Below are 8,910 nucleotides of genomic sequence, written 5' to 3'. Positions count from 1 at the left end.
ACTCGAAATTATGAATAATTTATGGTTGGCTTAATTGGACCAATAAAATCAAGTACCCAGGCTCTGTGTAGAAAAAACCAATTGGTAATATTTCTACGATCACTACTTCTATCATATCTATATATTGTATTTTACAAAAAACATTAATAAATTCAGAAAAGGAAGAAGTTCTAACAAAAATACATAGTTTTGGACTATTTGTTCTATATGTGCAAATCCAAATCGGGCAGATCTTTACTCAGAGTAGAAAAGAAACCTAAAAGAATTGAAAAAGTCCATTCAGAAACAAGAAAATTACATTGTGATTCGGCTTCGATCTCGATGAAAGCAATACATCAATGAGAAGATAGTTCACTAAATTAAGTATATTCTTCTTTTTTTTTAGTTCGAAGAAATCCATTAGAAAAAGAGAAAGATTAAAATCGACACATTGATTCCTTTTTTGCTTATATAATTTTTGATGAACTGTATGCATCAAAAGGTGCATGTACGGCTTTTAAGGAAAAAATGGAATCCTAATCAATCGACTTTATCGAGAAAGATTACTTTTTTTAGGTCAAGATGTTGATAGTGAAATATCGAATCAACTTATTAGTATTATGATATATCTGAGCATAGAGAAAGAGAATAAAGAATTGTCTCTGTTTATAAACTCTCCGGGGGGGTGGGTAATACCTGGAATAGCTATTTATGATACTATGCAATTTGTACAACCAGATGTACAGACAGTATGTCTGGGATTAGCTGCTTCAATGGGATCCTTTCTTTTGGCAGGAGGCACAATTACCAAACGTCTTGCATTTCCTCACGCTTGGCGCCAATGATTCTTTTCTTTGAGAATATATAGAATAGATATCTATCTATATATACTATACCTTCGCCATAAAAACCAAAGTAATAATAGCATGGTATTTTGAATTCCATATGCAATTTTTTTGAATCATTTAATTATATATAGAAAGAGTAGTATGAAAAAGAGGGTATTTTCCATTTTATCTGATCTATAAGAAACCTAGTTTCATTTTAGTAGTGTCGCATACTTTTTTGTTTTTTTTCATACCAGAAAGCTTGTAACAATTTTTATTTGAATCAGAAGAAAACTTAATATATGAAAAAAAAAAGAAACTTTTGGATTGTTGAATACCAAAATGATATAAAAAACAACGGAACCATCGTAGTATTTAAAAATAGATTCAAAAAGAAAGTTGGTTATTCTATTGTTTATTATTTAAGGATCCGGATCCAAAAGACCTAGTAGATTTTGTACTTCTTTTTTCTTTGATAGAAAAAAAGAAATTTGTAAATGTAGAAACAAAATTCATCGAAGAAAATACTCTACTCTATCCATAGAGGAAAAAATGAATTGCATAAGTACAAAAGCCGTATGCATCAATACGCAGAAAATGCTTGTACGGTTATTGAATATACTTTTTGCCCTTTATCTTATTTGTCTTTGTCCCTTTTCTGTTACCTTTATTTTGGGAATAAAGACAATCTTTAGCAATCTACCAATATAGTAAAAAGAATTCTAAAAAGATTTATCAAGATAAGGGAAATACTACTTAAGTGATATAATCAGGGTAATGATCCACCAACCTGCTAGTTCTTTTTATGAGGCACAAGCGGGAGAATTTGTCCTGGAAGCGGAAGAGCTACTGAAAATGCGTGAAACTATCACAAGGGTTTATGTACAAAGAACGGGCAAACCTTTATGGGTTATATCGGAAGACATGGAAAGGGATGTTTTTATGTCAGCAGCAGAAGCCCAAGCTCATGGAATTGTAGATCTTGTAGCAGTTGAATAAAAAATTGGTGGCAAAGGTTATTCTAATTAAATACAAGATTGGAAATTTAATTTTTTACTCTATCTTACTTTACATTTTAAAATAAAATCTCTAAGAGTTAATCTATTAATATAGTATATATAATTAATATAGGCTATAAATAAGGAATATAGAATATAAGTAATTCACGGTTAGGATAGATCTAAACCTGCTCATTATACAAAAATATAGATATATATAGTACGACTTACCATGCCAACTATGAAACAACTTATTAGAAACACAAGACAGCCAATCCGAAACGTCACAAAATCCCCAGCTCTTCGGGGATGCCCTCAACGTCGAGGAACGTGTACCAGGGTGTATGTGCGACTCGTTCAGCTTAAATACTAAGAAAAAACAAATTAAAATTTTTCAGTATTGGTAATCAGTTAAGATAGTGTGAATGCAAAAACTACATTCACACTATCTTAACTTAATATATAATTCTTTTCTATATAATTATATAATTCTTTACATTCTTCTATCTTGTATAAAATTTATGGTTTCGATTGGTGCAAAACCAATAATACACATTTGCAATTTCATATGAGAAGGACTTTCCCATCGGTAACAAAAAAAAGTTACCCGTTAAGCGGAGAAAATACTATTTCAATTAAAAATAAAGTATGTCCTTAATGAATGTATTTTGATGGATTTTGTAAGAATGGAATAAGAGGGTCAGCTACCCAGCAAATTTTCATAATTAAATACCGTTACTATAGAATTAGATTTGGTTGTGAAAAAACCTACTTACTCAATATTGCATGGGTAGAGCCACAGAGTGTGAACTGTACAAGTTAACAATAACATTCATTAAATGAATCAAAAATGAAAATAAAAAGGCTCCGGTGTATAGAGAGGACCTGGTCATTTCTAAAAAAAATCATAGAAACGAAGGAACCCACCAATTCATTATAAAAATATGTGTCCTATTTCATTTACTATTTTTATTTTATTTGATATCTAGTATCTATACAATTTCTGATTTTGAGGTTAAATGTTTAATATAAAAAATCGTGGTTGGGGCGGTTATAGTAGCAAGAGCCGTTGGAATTTTTTTTTATACATCGGAAGAATCCATTTTTGTTATTAATAGACTAGGAAGAAAAAAAGAATAACTGAAAAATGAAAAAGTTATTCCTGAAAATATCATTTATTAAATGACCAGAATTAAACGAGGATATATAGCTCACAAACGGAGGACAAAAATTCGTTTATTCGTATCAAGTTTTCGCGGAGCTCATTCAAGACTTACCCGAACTATTACTCAACAGAAATTGAAAGCTTTAGTTTCGGCTCATCGGGATAGAGATAGGAAAAAAAGAGATTTTCGTGGTTTATGGATTAGTCGAATAAATGCAGTAATTCGCGAGAATCAAAAAGTATCTTATATTTATAATAATTTAATGAATAGTCTATACACCAAGCAATTGCTTCTTAATCGTAAAATAGTTGCACAAATTGCTATATTAAAAGAGAATTGTCTTTTTATGATTGCCGATAATATCATAAAAACTTAAAACCCCTTATTTACTGCAGGAAGGTATAGACTAGAAATTTGTTTATTTTGATAGCTTTATCATACGATAAAGCTATCAAAATAAACAACCATGCTTAAAAAATTATTCTTCGTTACCTATTATCTTTTTTATTCCAACAAAAAAATCAAATGGAATTATCCTAATTTTGAACAAAACATCAATCCATGTTTAATTCGAATCTAAATTCAAATTGGATTTCGAATTTTTAATTTCTATTTTTTTTTCTTAAAGGAGTAATTTTAGCAGTCGACTCGCTTTTTTCAAATTGTTTTTCGTTATTAAGAAAAGGTAACGAAGATAAAATACGAGCTTGTTTTATAGCAACAGTAATTAATCGTTGTTGTTTTAAGGTCAATCTATTTACACGTCTAGATAATATTTTTCCTTGTTCACTAATAAATCGACAAATTAAACCCATGTTTTTATAATCAATTCGGTCCCCCGATTGAATCGGGGGCAAACGTCTACGAAAAGATCGCTTGGATTTAATAAAGAGTCGCTTAGGTTTTTCCATAGTTTATTTATTCCTATTCCAAAAATAACATTGATTTAAATAAATATAATTATAATAAAGGATTTGTATTTTTTTTCTTCTTTAGCATATGTTGTTATATAACGACGGGGACATCATTTTCTCAATTCCAATCGACTAGGCGTATTGTGTCGATTCTTGTTAGTAATCTATCTAGAAATACCGCTTTATTCCTTATTTAGACTCTTTTTATCACAACCAGTACCTTCCAAAAGAACACTTACTCGGATATCTTTACCCTTGGACATGACCCTCCTTTGGGTTTTTAATTCACTTATAACTCTTTTCGGATTCGAATCTAAGAATCTAAGAAAAAGATGAAAACAACTAAGATAAGATAAAAAAGAAGAATTCGAAAAATTATGAAAGATTTCGTTCCAATTTAATTGAATCTAGTACAAAAAGAATACAAGGATCTGTAACTATATTTCGTTTCAAATTGCCAGTATTTTCGTTTTTTTAAAGTATTTTTTATGATATTGTTGCCCCAACCTATGGATTTCTGCTTTCACTTTCTTTTTCATAGGAATTGAATTAATAATTCAATTCCATTGAAGCCTGGACCAGATCCCGATCCCGAGTGTCACTCCGAATTTCAATGAGGCCAATTTAATCTTTCGTCTTTATCTTTCCTAAAAAAAAAAAAAAGAAGAGTAGGTTAATTACACATATTTAATATATAATTGGACCTTTCATCTTCTTCACCCCTTCCCGTGTCAATAACTAAAATTAAAAAAAGGGGAATATCAATGCATCTGGAAAAAAACGATTGATCTCTATCAATAGACCCGCCAAAGCCCCGAACCATAAAGTACTTACTACTGGTGCCACGGAAAGATATGTTTTTAGATCTCGCATTTCAAATCCTCCTTTCTTTTTATTATTTAAGTATTTTTTCTCTGTTGATATATATCAACAGAGAAAAATGTGGAAAACAAGACAAAGATTCTTTACAATAACACTATAAACAAATGGAAAAGGGATGTAGCGCAGCTTGGTAGCGCGTTTGTTTTGGGTACAAAATGTCACGGGTTCAAATCCTGTCATCCCTATCCCTAACAATTACTTATTCTATGATATTCCGTATTCTATAATATTCCATATTCTATGAGATGAGCAATAAACCGGGAACCTGTGAAGACGAATTCCAATTGAACATACATACTGAATATCTATATGCAAAATGGATTTGGATCATATAATTTTATGAAAACAAAACGCTCTTAGTTCAGTTCGGCAGAACGCGGGTCTCCAAAACCCGATGTCGTAGGTTCAAATCCTACAGAGCGTGATTCTAGTATTATTCGCCTGATAATTACACTGAAATAATTGAACATTCAAAAGAAAGTCTGAATTTTATCCTTGTCGATTAGGATTAAACTAAATAAATAGGGAATCACAAAAAAAGAGACATTAATGAATCAAAGATCCAACTGATCACCTCGTCGGTATTGTAAATATGCAGTTACAAATAATCCAGCCAAAGTAATAGGAATTAAACCTAACACGATTCCAAATAGAAAAACTTCAATCATTTTTATTTGTTCGAAAAGTAAAAAGAAAGGTAATATAATATCTAGCCTTAAACATAAATCTGTATTGATCATAAATCTCAACGATCGAGAATTGTAAATTGACATAGTAAGGAATTCTAGAATGTCTTATACCAAAATTTACTATTCCTCTCAAAATTACAAATCAAATAAGTCGTATTTTACTAAGACCAATAAATAGAGACGAGGTTATAATTAAAACCGATAGTAAAAAACCGAAATAACTAGTGATAGTGGGCATATAGAAACTAAATGAAATATGTTCGTTCTTTTTATACATATGTTTATAAAGCACTTCCCTAAATTTCCATTTTTGAGAGAAAAAAGAAGATAAAAAATCCTACTTGAAAGATACAATTCAAAATTGGCAATTCCTCAATAAATTCAATTATTAGAGACGAAAAAAAAAAAAAGAAATAGAGTAACATAATTTAGAAATAAATTCCTCATCTGTTACATCTACCCATCCTGTGATTTCAAATCAACATACTTCTTAATCAACTCAGGAATTAAGTAAACTGATCTAATGAAAATATTTAGTATTATTCTATAGATATCCAATAGAATTCTGTTTATATTGGAAAAAGAAAAGAAAAATTATGAATATTCAAACAAAGAATAATAACTCTGTTATTTCATTTTATTTCACTTTGAATTAATGTAGAAGAAAATAGAAAAAAAGATCTTCAACAACCACAAAAAATATATTTATTGATTTGGCAATAATTGAATTATTAAAATAGAAAATCTACTTTATGAATTATCTACTTTATTAATTATTAGAAACCCTTTTCTCATATTCCGATTTTAATGGATCTTTAGTTTCTAATCCAAAACTAATAATTTGAAATGTTAAGAACCTTCCTTTTATACTATTACTCTAAAAATTTAATATAAAAAAAATTTTTATATACCCAAACTTTGCAAAATTTTCTATCGGATTTTTGACTACATAGAGACAATCAATGAAAAAAGAAGAAAAAAATCTAGTACTAAAATTTTACACTGATTGTGAAATTTCATTGCTCTGTTAGAAGAAGGATAGCTATACTGATTCGGTATACTCAAAAGACACCGTTGGTACAAAATGGACGATCTAACAAGGATTCTATTTCAGTAAATTTCGCCTTACTGATCTCGTCTTTTATGGACTCGATCCCCCCCTTTTGACTGTACAAGAATATGTGGAGTTCAAGATGTCTGGAAGCACAGGAGAACGTTCTTTTGCTGATATTATTACCAGTATCCGATACTGGATTATTCATAGCATTACTATACCCTCCCTATTCATTGCAGGTTGGTTATTTGTCAGTACAGGTCTAGCTTACGATGTATTTGGAAGTCCCCGCCCAAACGAGTATTTTACAGAGAACCGACAAGGAATTCCATTAATAACTGGCCGTTTTGATCCTTTGGAACAACTTGATGAATTTAGTAGATCTTTTTAGGAGGCTCCAATGACTATAGATAGGACCTATCCAATTTTTACAGTACGATGGCTAGCTGTTCACGGACTAGCGGTACCCACTGTTTCTTTTTTGGGATCAATATCAGCAATGCAATCATCCAACGATAAACTTAATTTGAATTATAGAGCTATGACACAATCAAACCCAAATGAACAAAATGTTGAATTGAATGCGTACCAGTCTCTACTGGGGGTTATTACTTATTTTTGTACTTGCTGTTTTATTTTCAAATTATTTCTTCAATTAATTAGAATTAATAGAAGAAATAGGAATAGTCAATATATATATATTAAGAATTCTTTTATCCCATTCGGAAGGATATCATTTCATAATTATCTATGACTGTTTGTTAATGTCTTTAGCATGACTGAGCTACGTGATTAAATGTGGAGGAAAGTGGGATAAATGGCCGACTACTACTGGAAGAATTCCTCTTTGGATAATAGGTACTGTAACTGGTATTACTGTGATCGGTTTAATTGGTATTTTCTTTTATGGTTCATATTCCGGATTGGGCTCATCTCTGTAGTAATCGTATTCTATTTGGGTTTTTGAAATGAAAGTGTAAGAACTGAACAGGGATCCACTCTTTCTTTGACGAATGCAAGTGGATCCCCCTTGAGTTCTTAAGAATTCTAATTTTTTTTTCATATAAATGACTACTTCTTCCGATGTTTCAAAAAATCCATTTCATTCTTTTTTTTTTATTTGTTCACTACATATTATTTTACATATTATTATATACCATAAAAGATTATCTGGCAGAAAGATTCTAAGTTGGAAAAAAGAGAAACTAAGATATAGGATTTTTCAGGAAGGGATTCAAAATAGTATTTTATTGATATTTTTAGAATATTTCTATTTTCCAACACAAACAAGAAGGAATAGGAATCGGACTCTAGGAAAGGACAAAGAAAAAAAAAAAAAAAGAAAAAACAAAGAATCCCCCTTAGAGTAACTTTTCGATATTTGAATATATATATATATTTTCTATTATACAGATATTATACAGATATAATTACAAAAATTATCAAAAAAATTGAGTTATTTTTACGAGTTTAATATGTTGATAAATACGCGGAACTAAAAATTCATTTCGAACAATTGAACCTTCTCAAATTGTTTCTTCTTAAGAACTAAAAAGATTTGTGCTAAAATAATAGATGCCAAGAAGAACAAGAGACCTTGAACACGTAATGGATCTTGAAGTACTATTTCCGCAATCCCCCTGACCAAATCCACCGACATTAGGATTACTTGTTAATGGCTGATCAAGTTTGATAGATTCACCTTCTGAAACAAGAAGTTCTGGTCCTGGAGGTATTAATATCAATCACTTCACGCTCATCTAATGCATCTACTATAGTGATTTCGTATCCCCCTTTTTCTTTTCGTATGATTTTTTTGACTATACCTGCTGCTGTAGCATTATAAACATTATTATTACTCTTGCTCCCGTCAAGATAAATCTGGCCCCCTTCCCCTGTTCCCGCCTACATATATAGGATATTTTAAGAAATGAATATCTCTTTTACTAGCGGGATCCGGGGAAAGAATAGGAAACGTGATTTCATTATATTTCTGACCAGGAACAGGGCCTACTACAAGAATCTTTTTTTTGTAGGGCGATAGTTTTGAAAAGACAGATTGCCTATCTTCTCTTTAATCTCAGGCGAAATACGATCGGGGGGTGCCAATCAAAACCTTCCGGTAAAATAAGAACAGCCCCCACATTCAAAGTTCCCTTTTTACCATTAGCTAGAACTTGTTTCACTTGCATATCATAAGGAATTCGAACAACTGCTTCAAATACAGTATCAGGAAGTACCGCTTGTGGAACCTCAATATCCACGGGCTTATTAGCTAAATGGCAATTGGCACAGACAATACGACCGGTTGCTTCTCGGGATTTTCATAACCCTGCTGTGCAAAAAATTGGATATGCATTTGAAAAGGGTGCTCGAATTATTATATATATCATGACCGATA

General features: G+C 30.9%; 2 non-coding genes across 2 annotated transcripts; both read left to right on the top strand.

Moving 5' to 3' along the window:
• The first annotated feature begins 4,877 nt into the window (after positions 1-4,877).
• On the top strand, positions 4,878-4,951 carry TRNAP-UGG (transfer RNA proline (anticodon UGG)). Its single transcript has one exon. It is a non-coding gene; the product is annotated as a tRNA-Pro (tRNA).
• Positions 4,952-5,116: 165 nt separating this feature from the next.
• TRNAW-CCA (transfer RNA tryptophan (anticodon CCA)) lies at positions 5,117-5,190 on the top strand. Its single transcript has one exon. It is a non-coding gene; the product is annotated as a tRNA-Trp (tRNA).
• The last annotated feature ends 3,720 nt before the right edge of the window (positions 5,191-8,910 follow it).

The sequence above is a fragment of the Vigna unguiculata genome, unplaced genomic scaffold, assembly GCF_037176805.1.
Source record: "Vigna unguiculata cultivar grain cowpea cultivar isolate G323 ecotype 2 unplaced genomic scaffold, ASM3717680v1 ptg000132l, whole genome shotgun sequence".
Taxonomy (NCBI): Eukaryota; Viridiplantae; Streptophyta; class Magnoliopsida; order Fabales; family Fabaceae; genus Vigna; species Vigna unguiculata.
This window is presented reverse-complemented; position numbering and strand designations above follow the sequence as displayed.